Consider the following 20,541-nt stretch of genomic DNA (forward strand, 5'->3'; position numbering starts at 1 on the left):
GATGGCCACGGAGAAGGCCAGATGGAAAAGCAGGAGGCGGGTCCATCAGATAACGTAGCAAGAGGAGTTCAATTAGCAGGTAAGACAGGTTCTAAGTAAAGAAAATACACCTTAGACTTCATCGCACGTTCTAAGGTTCTCCTTAATTTTTGCCTTTCTGTTTTTGGCAGGCGGGTGGCAGATAGAAATAATTATGTAGATTAGAACCAAACAGTCGCCTAAAACACATATTCTTGGGGCTGGCATTAACATTTCACTGCTAATACTCTTTTCATAAATCTTGGCATTCCTGTTAAATTATTCATACGGTGTTCTATGAGAACATATGACAATTTTTTTGAAATGTATTCTTCACAGCATCTTGCAATCAGCCAGAATGCCACTCCATGGGTTATGTTTCTGCATCTCGCCATCTGAATGTTCTGAATAAATTTCACTTTATTCAATAAGTTTCAGTGTTGTTTCCAAGCATTTCTTTTATGATTTCTACAGCGTCCCTTCTATTGTATTACCCTTCCATTTTATTTCTTTGCCACCGTCTTGATTTCCCCTTATATCTGCTGTATGCTTCAGTTTACCACTTTCGCCATCTATCATTTCGGCTTTGAAAAAAGATATTTCCTATTATCTGATCTTCCCTAGATGTACTTAACTTTGTGACACTCGTATTTCTCCGAGTGACCTTTGTGATATAATTCTTGGGTGCTACATCCTGAAAGGGCCTCGTGACAGATTTAGCGGGTGCCCTTTTAATTCCCAGAGTGGAACCGCCTTGCCTGCCTAGAATATCCATTCCGCCAGCCCCATATTGTCTTCACTTTGTCAATCCGAGACGGTTCGATAATAACTCTTGCGTGTGCCACTCCCTGGCTACCTCACACATTTTTCCTTTTCGAATCGTCAGCTGACTTTTTCATAGCCATTTGCCTAAAGAAATCTAAAGTCAGTGCAATGGAAACATATAGACATCCTCTTGGAGCCCTCCTCTAGGGGCGGGTGGATTGATGTCGGCCATGCAAACCACCACTTGGAGCCTGTAGGTTCTGGGGTATGTCCCCGTAGGAAATGCCCGCCCGCCTCCACGTACACGGGTCCCTCTCTGTCACTCCAAAGACCCCTTGTGACTAGTGTGAACCGTCTTCAGTTGATTGTGGGCCGTACCGTTATTCTGCTAAGGCTGTCTCAAGTTGTAACCCGTTATTCAAGGTGATCATGACCCGCCTTGATTCGATCTAATAAGGGGCCTTCCGCCCTCCACTGTCAGCAGATTAAAATGAACCTCTGTAGACAGAACGCAGTCGGAGAGGATGGCAGAATCCCGCCGGGGCCACCCACCCCCGCCCCCTCCGTGAACTGATATTGCCCCATTGTAATAGCTTCGCGCTCTAGGCTAGGCTGTGAGGTTCGTGTTTCCGAGCAATTAGAATAAATTGTTTGTTTAGGAAATAAGAGATGAGAAAGCCCCTAGAATTATTGTTAGCAAAGTCACATTCGCGATTAGCTCCTTGGCTTTAACAAAAGGAATTCTGTCACGGACTTCATTCCGCAAGATAGTTGGTTTTGCTTGCAAATAGCTATGTAACACCGGCGTGATTGGCAGCTTTGGACGAGAAGAGGTAAGAACTCGGGTGAGGCGGGCATGTCTGCAGGTGTATGTTGGGATGATTGTGGAGAGCTCACAGACCCCATCTTCCCCTGCGACCAGAAAGAACTCCTGAGCAGGATCCTAATGCTAGCCTGGAGGGTGACAGAATTAGGTGTTTGATTATGTTAATCCCATTGAGATGATATGAAGAGTTTGTTATTCAAGCGGAATAAATGAATAAATTTCTTCCAGCTCTGAAAATGGGTATACACAAAGTGACTGTTCTGTGATGACCTTGGGGAGGAGGCGGGCAGCCCTCCTCGCAGCCTGGAACCAGACTTGTCCGGGTCGCTCGGCCTCCCAGCTCGTCCCACCGTGCTCCCCACCGCGGCTGCACCTGGAATCCTGGTGGTAGGATTACCCGACTTCTCCCACCGGGTCCGGCTTCATGTCCTCTGCACCCGCACCGCCATCGCCATGGCCACTGGAAATTGCTTGAAGCCTCCCAGAAGCTCGAGCATTGATTCTTGGCCACAGTTGGCGTCTCTCTTATCCCTCCATTTGAATTGACACTCCTGTCTTTCTCTCTTCACCTTCCTGTTACTCCCCTCTTTTATCTAGTCCTTCCAGTGGTCCCGATATCTGGTCACAGAGCCAGCAAAGCTGACACGTCAACTTCTCACGGATGCAGGGTGAGCCATTATGGCAATGCCTCAAGTCCCAGCCGGGAGTTCTCTCTTTGGCCTTCTGGAAGCATTGCCTTCCCGGTCCTCACTGCCCTCTCCGCCTTCTGCCCTCACACCTGCACTTGAGGATATTGAGCAAAGTGTTTTAAATTAGGTGCACTAGAGATTTAGAAATGTGGCTCATATAAACTGAGTTTTTTTTGTGGAGGAGGTGATTCCTGAGCTTTATTATTAAAGATGAGTGGGGGTTGCGGGGGGATGCCTGGGTGGCTCAGTGGGTTGAGTGTCTGACTTCAGCTCAGGTCATGATCTCACAGTTCACGAATTGGAGCCCCACATTGAGCTTGCTCCTGTCAGGGTAGAGCCCACTTTGGATCCTCTGTCTCCTTCTCCCTCTGCCCCTCCTCCACTTGGTTTCTCTCTCTCTCTCTCTCTCTCTCTCTCTCTCTCTCTCTCAGAAATAAATAAACATTTAAAAAAATAAACACGAATGGGAAATACCCAACATAAGTGAGGATCACAGAGAAGAGAAGATCCAGACTGGCGGAATGGCAGCCAATGAGAACATCACACCAGCAACACAGACAACAAAGACTACGTGGTGGGTGAGTTGGAACAACACGGTGTGGGAGCCGGGAATGGGGGCGTTGTGGATATTTCCAAGGCTGTTTATTTGGGTTGCTGGGCCAGGTGGTGATTCAATGCACGGTGGGGAAACAGAATACGAGGATACAGTGTGGATGGCAAGATGGTGAGTTTCATGTGACATAGAGTAAAACTGAGCAAAACATGAGTTGTGCTGGTTGGACTCTCCAAGCGGTAGGTTGGCGTAGATCTACCAAGATCTTAAGGGAGAAGGTTGCACTGAAAAAATAGATTTGAGAGTCACTAAAGCATGCATCAACTTAGACTCCAGTTTCAAGTTGCAGTAACCATTTTTTAACTAAATAAGAATGGAGACTTCCCCACAGGGCAGGAGGGGACAGGAATACACTGGGTCCTGTGGAGGAGGTTAGCACTGAACCCGGGAAATCCTCAGGCATGTGGACACTGCCACTGTGGGTTCTTCCTGATCCCCTTGCCGGTCAGTGCCATTCATTTCTCACTCTGCTTCTCTGTCCACGAGGCAGGGTGTGCCCACCCACATGGCAGGCACCCAGTTCTGGCCCAAAGGGCGGAAGGAAGGGAATGGAGTCCTACAGTATGAGTAACCTGCCCCAGAGCCACCCTTATCAGTAAGGAAGCATTTCTCAGAGAAAGGACTGTGGCTCTTGAGTTGGGATGACCTCCAATAAGGCATTACCACACTCTGGAGAGGAATGCGCTGACCTTGAACATGGAGGACGAAGCTAGACCCAGTTGCAACACGCCAAGAAGCTCCGTGACCTCTTCCTCCACATAAGCTCTTCTCTCGGAGAGAAACGGGGTTCCCGTATCGGTCCACCTACTGAACGTGTCCTAATGCCTTCAGCTTCAACTTAAAATCTTTCTTTCCGAAAAGTCTCTTTTGTTCTTCTTATTCAAAGTGATCCCAGAGTTGTCTCTATCTTGAGCACAAGTCTATCATTGTGTGATTTATATCGTTCATTTGTGTCAATGCACCTTCTCCGAACTCCATGTATCATGTGAATGGGTCAGGTTTTCTTAGTCTTTGAACCTTCTCTTTCTTCTCAGTGACTAGACCAGCACACAGGATCCTCTGTTAGGGTACAAGGCCCTGGATGAGCATGCTTTTTTGGCTTCTTGTTTAGTCCTCACAGCTGGAAAAGCACAAGGCAGAATAAGTAGTCGATAAGCATCCAGTGAAAGAGTGAGCGAGCCTGTGGTCCCTTCTGTGCTGCGGACACCTCCGGCGGGCTCTGAATTCATGCTAAGTCGATGACGGAATGGCAATTTTAGAAAGAAGAAAAATCCATTGTTTCTTGGAGATGATTTTAAATGTCCTGGAGAACTGGGGCTCTTTTATTTTATTCTGCTCCCTGGGTCCTAGATGACGGCATATATAATTAATTCTTCCGTGAAATGTCAGCTCACAAGAGTAGATCTAGGACATAGAATACCAACTAAAATATGAAGTTGCTTTTAAGTAACACACAGGCGGGAAGAGAGAGAGATTGGTCTGCTAAATATGTATTGAGCGCCTCTCATTTCCAATAATTTACTGTTAGAGCATCCATAATTTAAACCAACCTACACCTACTGTGGGAGAGAGCTTTGTGGTTGTAACACAGACCAGAGGCAGGATCGGGGCCGCACACGGGGGAGCTGGCTGCCTCCTCCCGTAGGGTCAAGAGAAGCCGAGGGGGAGCGATAAGGAAGCAGGTGGACAATCTGCCGAGTGGATCATATGGAAGGTTCTAGTCAGAGATACAGGCATGGACAAAGGCACGCAGACATGACGTCATTTGGTGGCACGGAAGAACAAAGGCCATCCTCACGATGGGGACACTCATGGAGCCCCCTGGAGTTCAGGCCACTGAGTCCTTCACAGCCGGTTCCTATCTCCACTGTGATTCCATGCCCCTTGGAAGGTCTCCCGCCATAACATAGAAAGAAACAAAAACTTTGAATTTCCCCAACCTCAAAGAATAGGATATGGGATCTCGAAAAACTCAGGGAAGGAATAGTTAGATATAAATTTACATCAGCTCCTTTGATCTCCCAGTAGAGTTTCGCATGGGCCCTGTTCCACCAGCCAGCTAGACAGCAGTAAAAAGGACAGACCTGGTTTCTTACTCGTAGAAATCGCAGTGTCCTTCAGAGGAGCGACAGGGCCATGGGGCCGCCACTGAAGAGGCCAGAGCCCTGTGCGCTACTTTTATTAATGCGGTAACAATCTATTATGAATTTAGCAGAGTAATGCAGTGCAGATGTGTTATCTTACGGTTCTGTGCATCAGAACTTCGACACGGGTTTCACTGGGCCACAGTCGGGCTGTCAGTATGGCCGGGTTCCTTTTGTGAGGCTCCAGAGAATCTGCTTTCTTACCCTGTGTGGTCTCCAAAGCCTAATCACATTCCTTGGCCCGTGGCCCCTCCCCCACCTTTATTTTAAAAAAAAAAATTTAATGTTTATTTATTTTTGAGACAGAGAGAGACAGAGCATGAACGGGGGGGGGGGGGGGTCAGAAAGAGGGAGACACAGAATCTGAAACAGGCTCCGGGCTCCAAGCTGTCAGCGCAGAGCCCAATGCGGGGCTCGAACCCACAGACCCACGAGATCATGACCTGGGCCGAAGTCGGACGCTCAACCGACTGAGCCACCCAGGCACCCCCCTCCCCCACCTTTAAAGCCAGCGACAGCAGGATGGGCACACATGCCATGTTCTCTCCTACCTCCTTCCACTTTCCAGAACCTTTGTGATTGTGCCGGGACCACCCGGATAACCAACCGACTGAGCCACCCAGGCACCCCCACTAATTCCTATTTTTAACGTAGCATAAGATATTCACCGGTTGGATGGGGATATCCTTGGGAGCCCTTTTCCTGCCTTCTACCGGAGTCCTGCAAAAAAAGTGGGTCTAGCAGTCCAGCGTCTAAGAGAGATATAAAAGATGAGTTTTGCCAAAGGAACCACACACCAAGGGGTGGAGGAGAGGGAAGGAAGGAATTTCCTGACAGAATCCCCACGCCTGGTCTTAGCTGCACGGTCTTGAGACCATGTGGGGAGCATGAGGACATCCCAAACCAGACAGCGGCAGAATGGGACTCCGTGGGAACAATGATGTGATGAGGTGTGCCAGGGTAACCTGAATCAGAGCTGATTTCAGGGTTTGGAACCTGATCTCTGCAGTAACCTTACCTCTGGTGAACATGAAGTCAATAGGAATGCAGTGAGAGTTGTATCTTGGAGACGATTATTTAGAATTCACGTAAAAACAGAGGGAGCGCACGGGGGTGTACAGCATGGCAAAGAGAACAGAGGGGAGAGAAATCTGGTGGCAAAGGCCAGCGGTACAAGTTTGACGAGTCGCATAACTAGGCCACGAGAGTTACACAGACCGGCTTGCGTGTGATAACACGGTGTGTGCACCATTTATATTAATACCAACATGCTGAAATGAGTCCATTTCGACCAGAAGGATCTAGATTTGGTTTCTTGGGCAGACGGCATCTCATGGACGCACCGTGTCTTCTCCCTGCCTCTCACACTTCAGTGGGAAGGTCCTCGCTTCCCCGAAAACCACGTCCACGATCCAACTCATTGGACGGATTTTGCTTCGTTTTACACGTGGGGCACAGCAGGGTTAGCCTGTATCATTTAACAGCCAAAACACATTCTCCGGTTCGAAGGAATGACATTGAGTTAGTATACTGGAGAAGACTCTACCATTTGCGATCTAAAGTATCTCTGGAATGAGGAGAGATCATGACAGAAATGTAGCTTTCACTGCGGGAAAATAATAGTAATTTTTTTACGAACATGAACGAAAAAAACAGTGTGAATACCACCTTATGCTAAAAATCCTGGCATACAGCAAATATGGGAAATTGTTGGGGCTTTGAAAGATGTAAAGATGAACAAATAAAGGGAACTTCCTTGACACACAGTTAGCAGATTTATAGAGAATTTAGCATATTTCCAGAATCTTGCGTGGGTCCCTAAAACTACATCATGCAAGCCGATTTAAGCAGACCCTATAACAGTGTCCTGAATGGAGAGCATAATAAACGTTAGGAAGCACCACAGACGTTTTAGGCTCTAGCTGAGTCAGAACTTCGAGGGTTTGAGAAGCTCGGATGTAATTATACTTCGTGTCAAAGAGGGACGGGAGTCTAGGTGTTCTATGTCCCAAGTTGGACCGCAAGACATGTCTCATTTTCACAAGGACAGCATGATCTCCTTTCAAATCTATTACACTCAGAGGTTGAAATGTAATGATAGACCCGAGCGTCTAGAGGAGGGCGAGCGATGCTCAGAGAAAGGAAAAAGTGCTGCTACATGCGACACTGACGAAATTGAGGAACACGTAACTTTAGAATTTTCTGGTTTTAATCCAACATTTAGATCTATGATTCATTAAGATTTATTTTGTGTATATGGTGCAAACTATTTACGCAGATTTTGCCAGAGGTTTTGTGTGTATGTTTTGTTTGTGTTTTTGCACACGGATATGACTTGTTCCGCACCATTTGTTGGAAAAACAACAACAACAACAAAAGAAATGACGCTGTCTTCATTGTTTTGCCTTTGCATCTTTGTCAGAACTCAGTTCCATATATGTGGGAACCTACTTCTGGACTGTATTCTGTTCCATCAGTCTGCTTCTTAGGTCAGTAACCTATCGTCTTGACGATTGTAGCTTTATAATAAATATGAACAGCAAGTAACATTAGTCCTTCAAGTTTATTCTTCTATCTCAAATTTGTTTGGGGGTATTTTTTGAACTAAGAGAATTGTTCTCATAGAACCTATAATAATCTCACCTCTCTCCTACATGAGATAACAGTATATTTTCTCTAGACAATTCCCATGAATCGTCTTGAGATCAGCATTTGATTTCAATGATTTTCTCCTTGGGGCACCTGGGTGGCTCATTCGGTTGAGCGTCCAACTTCGCCTCAGGTCATGGTCTCGCAGTTCGTGGGCTCAAGCCCCACGTCGGGCTCTGTGCTAACAAACAGCTCAGAACCTGGAGCCTGCTTCGGATTCTGTGTCTCCCTCTCCCTCTGCCCCTCCCCTGCTCACACTCTGACTCTCTGTCTTTCAATAATAAATAAACGTTAAAAAAATTCAGTGATTTTCTCCTTTATTTTTGTGGTGTTCATTTCATCTTTATGTACTGTTCTCTATCATTTAATTTTTTGTTGCGTAATTGGATTTTTTTCCCCTTCTTTTCCTGCCTTTTTAATGGGAAAGCTAAAGCCATTGATCTGAGATTTTTCTTCTTTCCTGGTGTGGAGATGTATCGCTCTAAATTTTACACTCTTTCTAGCATGTGCTGCTTAAGCCATACTTCTTTTCATTTTTACTTAGAACAAAATTCTTTCCAATATCTTAATTTGTGATATATTCCTTGCTAGGTGGGGTTTTTTTTAGGAGCAAGTTATTTCAAATCCCAAGTAGTTGCGATTTTCTGGAGATTTTTCTGTTATTGATTTCTAATTGAATCTATTGTGTATGAATTGAATTCTTTTGTATTTATTGAGACATGTTTCATGACCCAAAATATGTTCTGTTTTATTAAGTGCTTTCTATGCATTGGAAAACAATTTAGATTCTCCACTTGCTGGATAGAGTGTTCTAGAAATGTCACTCAGGTGAAATTAGGTGATAGTATGGTTTAAACATTCTGTACCCATATTGATTTTCTCTCCACTTGGCTTATCAGTTATTAAGAGAGGGGTATTAAAATCTTTAAATATAATTATTGATTTGCCCATTTCTCCTCATAGTCCCATCATTCTTTGCTTCATATATTTTAAGACTCCCTTACGAGGTTGATAAAACTTAAAGATTATTAGTTCCTCTGGATAAATAGACCCCTCTGTGATTGTGTAATGGCTTTCTTCATACACAGTAATATGATTTTCGCTGACACATACTTTGTTGTCTTTCGAAAATGTCAGCCTGATATATCATTTTGCATGCGTTTATTTTTAACCTATTTGTGTCTTTACATTTAAGTGTGTTTATTGTAGACCCAGTATAGTTTGGTATTTCTCTCTCACCTTGTGAAAGTTGATCATCTCTGCCTCTTAATTTGGGTGTTTGAGTCCTTTACACTTAAAGTAATTTTTGATTTGGTCAGGCTTACGACTCTCCTCTTGCTAGTTACTTTCTAATTGCCCTATCTATTCTTCGTTCCTCTTGTCATCGGTTGCTGACTTCATTTGAAATGATGGATTACTTTTTTTTAGGATTTCCTTTAGTCCTCTTTTTGGCTTATTTTCTTTAATTCTTTGTTGCGCGAAGTTAATGGCTGTGTCAGGCTCAACAGCCTACATTTTTATTTTTACTGATTGAATTTTTTTAATTGAAATACAGTTGGCATATGATAGCACGTATTTATAACTTACCAGTCCCCCTGTAAGTGACATTGTGCCACATCTTTAACAGTGTAAGAATCTCATCGTCATAAGCTGCCATTTGTCATCATCTCTCAGACATTGTACAATTGTTGCCATACCTATGAGGTTTGCTTATATGCTAGATGCTGTGGTACAGTGTTGTTATTTTTAGATAAATAACCAATTGGCATTTAAAGATGTTCAGTAATAATAATGATAATAACAACAACGATAACAGTGATAATAAACCTACCCATGCGCTTTCTATTTCCAGTGCTTTTGGTTCCACTGTGTATAAGCATAAATATTTTTTTTCCCCTGGTCGCACTTTCCTTCCGCCCTGAAGACTTCCATTAACGTTGTTTTTAGTGCAGATCTCCTGGTAATAAATTATTCCATCTTTTGAATGCATCAAAATGTATTTCACCTGTGATTTTTGAAAGATATTTTCTTTGGATATTCTATGTTGACATTTTTTTTTCTTTCAATAATTTAAAAATGTTGTGTTGTTTTCTTATTTTTTAATTGTTTTCTTTTAAAACATTTTTTTAATGTTTATTTGTTTTTGAAGGAGAGAGAGACAGAGCATGAGCAGGGGAGGAGCAGAGAGAAAGGGAGGCACAGAATCCAAAGCGGCTCAGGGTCTGAGCTGCCAGCAGAGAGACAGACACGGGGCTCGAACTCACAAACCATGAAATCATGACCTGAGCCGGAACCAGGAGTCAGACACTCAACCAGCTAAGCCACTCAGGCGCCCTGAATTGTTTTCAGTAAGAAATGTGTGATCATTCTTATATTTCTTCCTCTGTATATAACATATCTTTTTTTTTTTAATATAATCACCTGATTTAAGTAATGTGACTATAATGTGACATAGTGTGAGTTATTTCTCCTTTTTCGTGTTTCTTATCCTCGGAATTTGTTGAGATTTTTTAATCTGCTAGTGATATTAATGAAATTTGAAACCATTCTGCCATTATTTCTTCAATTATGTTTGTTTTTCTTACCCCATTCTCAGAGCACCTAAGTGCATGTATACTGACCCATTTCAAGTTGCCCCACAGAGTACTTATACTCTTCATTTTTATTAAATTCTCTTTGTATCTGTCTTTCATGTTATGCAGTGTCTTTTGCTATGTCTTCAAGATTACAGGTGTTTTCTTCTGTAATGTCTCAACTGAAATTAATCCCATTCAATGAATTTTTCTTTCCATAAAATAGAATTTTCAGCTCTCATAGTTCAATTTGTGTCTTCTTCGTATTTTCTAAATCTCGACTTAACTTCTGAACATCAAGAGGACGGTTTAGGAACTTTTTAAATGTCCTCATCTGCTACCTCTGAGGTCTATAAAATTGTTGGTTGAATGACTTGGCTCTTCATCAAGGGCATGTTTTTCTGCTTCTTTCTCGGCCCGGTAACGTTTCATTGGCTCATAGACATTGTTAGTTTTACTCGTCTGTTTGTTGGACATACCAATATATCGATCTTTTTGTTCTTGGGCACAGTTACGTTCCTTGAAAGCAGTTTGATCCTCTCAAGTCCTGCTTTTGAACTTTGTCAGGTGGGATGGGAGCAATGCTTAGCCTGTGACGAGTTACTCCTCCCTGCTTTGGATGAGACCTTCCTGAGAATACGACTCGGTGCTCCCAGATCATGAGTTCTGGTCTGTTTGGTTAAATAGGCACTCTTCTAAGACCTGGATGAGTGCCCCGCACTGTTACCTGCCATCTTTTCTGAGGGTTCGTTCCCAGCCCTGGGAGTTTCTTCACTTGTACAGTTCGATCAGCCTAGAGGTAAATTCTCCGCAGAATCTTGTAAAACACCCAGAGGATCATCTCTTTGTGGTTCTGTCCTCTGGTGCCCTCTTCTGAAATACTCTGGCCGCCATCATCTCCTTGGATGCTCACCTGCATCTCCTTAGCAAGAAGAGTCCCCTGGGACCCAGAGGGATGGCCTCCCTGCATTCCGGCCTCGACCCTGTCTCGGAGCTGTAAGCCACCACAGGGCTGGCCAGGTTCACCTTCCATATCTTAAGTATCTTCACTGCCTGGTGTCCAGTGTCTTGAAAGCCATATATCATACAGTTTGTCTGTGTTAAGTTGCTTCAAGCAGACGGGTTCATCTGGTTCCTGTTAGTCCATGTTGGTTTGACTTGGAATTTCCTACGGCACATGTATATTAATGACCAGAATCTTGGCATTCTACTTGGCTATTTGAGTTCACTTAGAAAGTGCTAAAAATAACAAATAATTTGGTGTGTTCCCTGTAATATCATCTATTCGAAGGACGAGGCATGTGAAATTCCTAAAAGTAATTGAAAATTTCAAACATTCATATTCACTCTCAGGGAGCAATAGAACTGAGGAGTTCTTGTATTGCACGTCTATCACATAGAAGCTATTGCTATACTTGTTTTTTTAAATGTTTGTTTATTTATTTATTTATTTATTTATTTATTTATTTATTGATAGGGACAGAGAGAGAGAGAGAGAGAGAGAGAGTGAGCAGGGGAGAGACAGAGAGAAGGAGAGACAGAATCCCAAGCAGGCTCTGTGCTGTCAGCACAAAGCCTGATGCAGGACTCGATCTCACAAATCGTGAGAGCATAACCTGAGCCCAAATCAAGAGTGAATGCTTAAGTGACTGAGCCATCAGGCGCCCCTATTTTTTTTAATTTTATTTTGTAAGTAATCTCTATACCCAACGTGGGGCTCAAACTCACGAGGCTGAGATCAAGGGCCACATGCTCTACCAACTGAAGCAGCCAAGAGCCCCTACACTTGTTCTAATATAGTTTCACTAGGCCCTTGTTTTTCATTACTATTTTTCATCTATCATGTTCATGGATAGAATTTCAATTGGTACCCATTCACTGATAATTCCTCCTAACAGTTTTCTCAGCCAGAGCTTGGAAAAAGACAAAACACAACAACACTTCCTGCCAAGTCCTACATCTTCCTCTGCTGCGGACACAGGCATACATTGTAAATATATGTGAAATCCGTATTTTTCCTAGCTACTGGTTTTTATATTGACCGGTAAGTTGATTTAAAATAAGGAACTACTCCAGAGAATCAAATTATATGCAAACCAAGCACTTCCTGCCCATAATATTTAGTGTTTAGGTCGTTTGGTTTGTGATCCATTTAATTAACATCTTTAATTAAAAAAAATAAATTAAAGGTAAATGGAGGGCCATAGTTGCTAAATTCCCAGCGAGGGTTTTCTTTCACCACCTAAGTCATTGGAATTCTGTTCTGCTTCATTGCACCGCCGGCTGTTGTGGAAATTTTAATGGCGCTGTCTTATGCAAAGGGTGTGCTCTACAAGTAAAACAAATACAAATGGGGAAATGTACACTTTGTACCTTTGAAAGGTTGCATGCAGCGGCCCCTGGGACTTGGGTTACAAAAACATCTGAAATGAGCTGGGCGGCGGGAACGTGGTGGGACCTGTTTGGGAGGAGAGACAGTTGACTAAGCACCGAATGATTTAGTGCGTCATCCATTATTTCCTGCCTGTCACTTAAACAGGCTATCTATATGCATGGTAGGACCAGGAGCTCGGAGAGGAGGTGGACACATGATTTATGGGCGAGGGCAAACACCTGTGGGTTAACCAGCTCAGAAATTAGCCACAAGTAGCATATTAGCGCAGCTAATCAGGCACGGTTCAGTATTTCGGTTTCTTGATTTGCCCATAAATAAGCTTCTATGTGGCTGCCCCGAGGCCTTCTGGTGATTAACTGCCTTGACCTACAGTAAAATACACAGACTGAGCAGCACAAGGGGGTTTGCAGGTGTGCACCGGAGTCAGATGACGTGAAACTTGTACCTCCGTGGGCAGAAGGTCTCTGAGTTTTGAGACTCGTGTTAAGAAGGCTTATCAGAGTACTTAACAATCAATTTAGTTTTCATTCCCCTACTCCTGTTATTATGTTGACAACTTGTAGACTCGGCCGCCCTGTGACCAGTCACTGGCCGTAAAATATTTTCTCCCTTAGTGTCTGTCACAGAGCCTAAGGGGGGCGGGGGGTGGGTGGGGTGGGATTCATCCGTGTTACTGTTACCATTTTTAGTAAGATTCAAATCCTCTGTATTATACTTTTTTTGTGTATTTATTTTTTTGTATTTTTTTTTTACACAGGGGCCTTTATCATGAGCTAGTGTGTGTTGCTTATATCTGGAAAGATCCCTTGAATCGTCTTCTGTTTATACTGATTAGGCTGCACTGTTACATGTTTGAAATGAAAGGCAGCGTAAACCAATAGCAGTGGATCTAGGAGAAACCTATTGTAGCCAGTCTGTTAAAAACGTGTTATACATTATTGACTAGGTCTTGCCTCTTCCTTTGATCTTAGAAGAGAGACAAGAGGTTTAATAAAAACCAAACAGTCAGGACCCTGGGGCAAATAGTCTCTGCACTTTAGTGCAGGAGTTGAAGTTAATTATAAGGACAGGATAATTGATCTGGATGACTTAGGTATGTACAATTTCGCAGGTGAAGATAAGCGCTCTAAAGAAACTAGCAATTCATCAGGACAATGAACGTTTTCCCCTGTTATTTAGAAGCTTTTTTCCCCCCAAATCTCTTAGTCTAATTTATGCTGCTGGTTGTTTCGCTGCTGAACTTCTGTTACCCCATGTAAAACTCCAGTTACCTTGGGAGGGTCAGTACGATCGTTCGTTCCAAGGTCTTCCCCTGGCTGACCTCAGATCATCATGAACCTTGGGAGAAAGGGCAAGGGCATAACCAAGCTGCTTGTATTATCTCTAGTTAGCAGTGGTGAGAACAATAATGTGTAGTTACGGGGTGGTTAGGAGTGGAGATTAAAATATGGATACACAGAGACGGTAAGGAGTCAAGGTGGCAAAAGAACCGTGTGCAGAACCGTAGGCGGATGGTACTCTGAGTGCCCAAGGGCAGAGAAGGCACAGGTCCTCCAAGATTACTAGCCCAAAATAGTGGCATCACTTCTAGAAAAGAAGTTCAGAAGAGGTCACCGAGAGATAGTAAACTATTTTAAGTGTGTTTCCATTTATAAGTTAATACATGCAGGAGAAACCCAGCTGAGATCTGAACGCTCAGCCTTCTCTGCCTTGAGAGTTACATTTTAAACCGAACAGGACCCTGTGGACACTATTCCTCAAGGCAAGCGCATGAATTGCAAATGGTGACTGCTAAAAGCTTTCCCAGGGGTTTGCTTCCTGTTGGGAACCCTCCGATGATTTCATCCGTTTACCTGTGGAAAAACATCGCAATTGCCAGCCTGAGCCCCACACTCAGGATGTTTCCGTGCTATTACTGATGTGCAAAGGCTACAGATTTGGCACCACTGACTTTCTCTCATATTCTTCATGGAGTGAACCTGAGCCTCTTGCTCCCTGCGGCCCTTCTCTGAGCTGAGGGAAAGCATCCTCTCCCTGCCCCATCCCTGCCGCGTCTATCGGCAGAGCCCTCTGGAGAGTCTGGTCCTTTGCCTTCCCACAGCGCCACGTGCGTTTCCTTCCGCCGAGGGGTCCAAATATCGAAGCTCCATGACAGAGGCAGGCAGAGGAGGTGACAGACAAATAAACGTTCATCTCCCCGAACTTATCACCGGCGTCCCCATAAATAGCATCATTTTCCAGACTCCATGACTGTGGTAGAACCAATAGTCCCATCAAATATCCGTGTGGGTTTTTTCTATCTTTGAGACTCTAAGCATTGGCGTAAGGTCATGTCAGTAATTCTTGCCTGTGGACCTTGAGGGGAAATGATGGGTCACTTTGAGGCCAATGCAGTTGAGAGTATATGTGATTTACTTATACTTCACCCCCCCACATCCCCCACCCCAGTCCTCCAGGCTGGAAGCGTGAAGTTTCCATTTGTTGATAGCCTGAGCCTGTGAGTCCCCACCTGAAAGTGAGTTGTTTGTGTAGACCACCAGGTCCACACTGGACCAGCATTTCAGTCAGCGATACGTTCTTGTTCCGTTAGTCCAGCCTAGCCTACCTTGCTGATGGAACCGCTTTCCAGTGGTGTTAACACTCGCCAAGGTCTCCTTCTGGAAAACGTATAGAACAATACCACTGGATTTAAATGAACAAACCCATGGAAAGCGCTATAAAAGTGCATGGCGTTGTCCGATAATTGTTAGCTGTTATAATTATCACCTACAGAATTGTGTTTCTCCACAGGATTACAGAGCAGATCAGAACACATCCTTCATTTCTCCAGTGAACAAAATAAGTGTTCTTCCCGACATGACTTTTTCAACGTCACTTTTTCTTTTAAAGGGGGAAATATCAAAATGATTCCCCTTCAGTCTTTCTGTTCTCTTCTCATGGTTAGTATTCTCTTGCGATCAACTAACATAAACCCATTTCAGTTGTGCAGTATTTTATATGCTCTGAACTGGGGGAACCTTCTTTTCCCATCAAAGCCATTGAAAAATCACTCTGCCCTGAATAGAAAGTCTGAAATTTATTTGAGAGAGAGGGTCTGCGGTTAACTCCATGTATCCTGGGAGGTCCACGTTAGCTTACACAAGTTTTAATTGATTCCTAATTGCTTTTGTGTCATCTTTATATACGAGGAGACACATTCAAAGTAGAGAATAATAGTTGGTAGTCCCATTTCTTCCACAGGGTTGAAAGAAGGCTGTTGTTTGTTATGAACACTAAGCAGTGCATGTGATCATTAGTAATTCTTTACATCTGTGTTTACCTCTGAAGAGCTTTGAGCTAATGCATTCTGCACATATATAAATAACCAGAAAATCAAGGAAAAGATCTCACTTTTTTCCCATGGACGTTACATGCTTAACATGATTGGCAAGGCATTACGATTCCACCTAACTGAGAAAGTCCTCTTGGCTAAGTACTTACCATTTTCTGACTTTGCAAGTTGGCTACAGGACATCCTAGCATATTAGTAATACTATAAATGATTGGCAATACTTTCAGATTAGCAGCCTCTAAAGAAAGAAAGGGTCTTCAAACTTTCTTTAAAAAAAAAAAGATTTTAATTTTCATTAATTTCAACACCCAACATGGGGCTCGGACTTAACAACCCCGAGATCAAGATTCACACACTGCGCCGACTGAGTCAGCCAGGTGCCCTCACACTTTCCATTTCAACTTGAAGCCGGTCTGAGGGTCTCTTCGAGAACATATGTGGTGACTATAGTTGATAAAGTTGTATTATTATATAATCAACGTTTTCTAAGAGAGTAGAATTTAGTGGTCTCACACGCACAAACCTGGAATTACGTACGGGGAAGGATGCGTAAATTAATTCGATGGGGGGACCCTTTCCCAATATATATGGACAACAGATCATCGCTTTGCAGACTTTGAATCTCTCACGATGTTATTTGTCAATTATATGTCAATGAAGCCGAAACAAATAAAGAAATAAAGGGTTTTGCCAAAGCCAGTGGGGTAGACTTCCCTGCAGCCTAAAATCAATCCTCAGAACCAATCCTTAAAAAGGTACAGGGTACAAAGTAACTCCTCTTCAAGCCTTTCTGTAGGGAAAGCTCAAAGCAAATGCTACCTTTTCAGGAAGGTGGGAAGAAGGAGGTCATTCCAGGCATTCCTGTTAGAAACCACTCACAGTGGCTGGCTTCCGGTGGAACCGTGAACTAACAGCATGGGCTGCCGAGGGCCAGCGAGAGGACACGAACAGGTGTCTTAATGGTGCCTTCGGCATGGCTTGTCCTGATTCATCCTGCAGGTGTGGGTGGGTGCCCTGTGGTGGCATCGATCCTGTTCTCGCCCATCAGAGAATATTACAGCTGCCCTTGCATGTTTTGCTGTAAGGTAAAGCTAGTTTCTCTGCCCTTCTGGTATCTGAAAATGCCTTTCGCGGTAGTTACTATATTGCACATGCCTTCTTTCTATGGGGTGTTTTCGTCACTAACAAATATTCACAAATGTGGGGCCTGTGCTGTCTCTACAAATACCTCATACATTATTTATTTTGCCTTAAACCCTGAGACTTCTTCATTGCTAGTGTTCCAACAGTTGGTTCTATGTGTAATGTATAATGACTCCAAATTATTTTTGAAATCAAAACTACTCTTTTGTCGGTCATTTATAGCGTCAGTATCATCAAGGGCTAATTGTCTCTAAAATTTTATCAGCAAAGATGAAGCTTGATGCGTGTGGAATAAGGCCTTTTCACAATAAAGCTTGATTCATGTAGAGCAAAGGCATTTTTTTTTTCAGGAACAAGATTGCCATATATTTAATTCTACTTAAGCCTTTTTTGCTAAGCCCAAATTCCCCTTTCTGCCCTATCGCTTAGAGGCTTCTCATTAGAATATATTCATGGAAGAATCACGCCTACCTTGACACCACTGTTTTCTTTTCTGGACAAACAGAATGCTTAAGACACACAGGTAGAGAGTCCAGTTGGTTGTGAGGTTGCATAAACAAAAAAGTGAGTTTGTGCAAAGGGAGCGGGAACTAGAAAATGCTGATTAAGAGTAAAAACAAAAACAAAAACAAAAACAAAAAACTGGGAGCCTGGGTGGTTCAGTCGGTTAAGCATCCAACTTCAGCTCAGGTCATGATCTCTCGGTCCTTGAGTTCGAGCCCCGCATCAGGTTCTGCGCTGACAGCTCGGAGCCTGGAGCCTGCTGCAGATTCTGTGTCTCCCTCGCTCTCTGCCCCCCCTCCACTCACACTCTCTCAAAAACGAATAAATGTTTAAAAAATAAAAAGAAAGAGTCGAAAAACTGTGTTCTCAGTCCCATCTTTGATCATCCAACAATCGAGAGGCAATAACACAGGTCAAGACCCCTTGACCTCATTGAAAGGTGCGGCCGTCCTGAAACAAAGAGTTTCTGGCCTGGAAATGCACCCGTTTTCAGTTCAGGAATCTGAGGCTTAGAAAGACCACCTGCCTTGTGAAAGGTCAAGCAGTAACAACTAGAAGAGGCAGGTCAAGGAAGGGAGTCCTCGACTCCCAGGTCCAGGAAGATCAGCATGTCTGCTCTCTAAACGCTGAGGGCTTGTGTGGTGGCTGTATCAGCCTTGCAAGGTTGCAGTGACGGTTAAAGAAGTCAGGGTCTACAAGGCATCCAGCGCAGCACTTGAGACGTGTAAACACTCTCTAATGCACCGATCTAATGGATCCATCTGTTGGTCACAGATGGTAATTGGTGGCAGGGGTAGGTGGGGGTGGGGAGGAGGCTCTTGCTTTGAGAATCTTCCTAGTTTTACTCTAGACATTGACCTGGCCTTTTTATAGTGCGATTTATTTCTTGAAAGTGAAATCTGCTGTTGACCTCTGTGGTAGACATCTTCAGCTCCTGGGCGATCAATCCCTTCCCCCTAAATGTGCAAAGATGTCAACGATTCACTCCTTACGGATTTATATAACAGAATTGACGGATGTCACTTCTGAGACTGGACACGCAAAAGGCCACGGCTTCTATCTTGGGGCCTCTCTGGAACTCTGTCTTACGTCGCCTGCTGCGGTACCCCGAGGATGCTGTCACTGTTGAGGAGCTGGACAGTACATTACCCGGTCCCAAGGAAGCCCCGGCTGCTGTCCAGATAACAGCTTGACTGGGGCCTCACGTGGGATCCCGAACCAAGGATCCCAAGAAGCTATACCCAGTGTCCAGACACACAAAAACTGTCAGATAGTAAGTCTTTGGTGTCCGAGGGACAACACACATTGGGGAAACTGGTCACGTAGCACTGATGAACTCATAAACGTGTTTTCTATAGAAAATTCCAGACGTGTGTATTGGGTAACCATTGTTTTCTCTGTAGGCTGTTCTCCATTATATTTTCACTTTAGAATTAAGGCTAGATTTCAATACATACCATGCTGAATGACAAGATCAGAAATGCCCATTCTCGAGAAATGAAGTCTCAGAAGACTGATATAAAATAAACAGTTTAAATCACGACCTTAGCTCGATAAAACTGATATCGCTTATTGTGGTTCATAAAATATTACTAAGTTGATCTCATTAGGATATTTTAAAGCATCATGATGGTGGCCCATCCCATCATCATTCTTTCACTTACTTGGCAGATGTTTGCAAAACATCCCACTAGATGTTAGGCACTCCTGCCACGGAGATAATTAGGACCCAGAATCTACTCTCAAGGAGATCAGAGTTCATCCTATTACTTTTCCATTTTTAAGCTGTTCCAACGCAACAGAAAAATCTTCCGATAAGTCTAACGGGAAATTTAAGGGAAGGATTAGCACCTTAAATTATGAAACTATCTAGATTAACCGACGGCAACCGCTCAGACACGAACATTGTGGAAGGAATCTACTTCTTTTAGCCAAAGGGAGGTTTATATATCAGGTACAGACAACTCAAAATGGCTACATGAGATCAAGAACCGTTTGAAAAGAGAAAAGCCCAAAGAGAAAAAAAGGAATGTATTGTAAGAACCCTGAACAGATATCTGATGATTCTTGGAACAGCCCTTGAGATGTCAAAGATGATAATACAGTAACAACATTTGGGAAGTATTTCTAGACTTACACTTAGCCTTTTGGCAGGAATTTATTAAGACAGAATAAGCCTGTGACTTTTCAATTCCGAGTACAATTTGTTTCTCTAATACATCCGCAGGAGTAATGTGTGATGGAATTTTTCCTTCGCCAGCCCCTCCAGTGTGGATGATGATATGCTGTAATAGGTTCTCACAGGCCATATCTCAGCAATATAAAACACAACACATGTACATCTGTGGCCCAGTGTCAGTGCCTTAAATGTACATCAGAAATGCATTAAATTTTCTGATTGCTATTCTGTTTGTACAGCTTGTTGGTTCAGATTTTCCCCTGTAATGCACTCTGTTGATTACCTGGAATTATCAGTATATCTTTGGCAGAACAAGCACACCTTATTCAGAAAAAACAGGCACAGAGACGTGGCTTGAGCCCTTTTGGTGTGAAGAAAAACAACGGAAATATTCCTGGGAAGTTAACACAGGTAACTACGTCCTTGTTTACAACCCTGTCTCGGAGGCGTTTTAACTTCCAGGTAATCTGGTCCGTATAGTCCTCCCAGAATGCTCTCAAGATTCTCCCCAAGTGCTGCGGTGCAGGAAACAAACATGTATGCAAATCTCTCTCCTGAAAGTAGAGGAAGAAGGAAACAGATTTCTGGGCTGCCTCCACGCAGGCAGAACGCCCTTCGTTTCTTCTTGCAAGCCTTGGAAGGTGTGCAAATACATTTCAATATACATAATGTCCAGGATAAAAGTTGGAAATGCTTTTTAGAACCTCGCTGG

The sequence above is a fragment of the Prionailurus viverrinus genome, chromosome A1 (assembly GCF_022837055.1).
Source record: "Prionailurus viverrinus isolate Anna chromosome A1, UM_Priviv_1.0, whole genome shotgun sequence".
Lineage (NCBI taxonomy): Eukaryota > Metazoa > Chordata > Mammalia > Carnivora > Felidae > Prionailurus > Prionailurus viverrinus.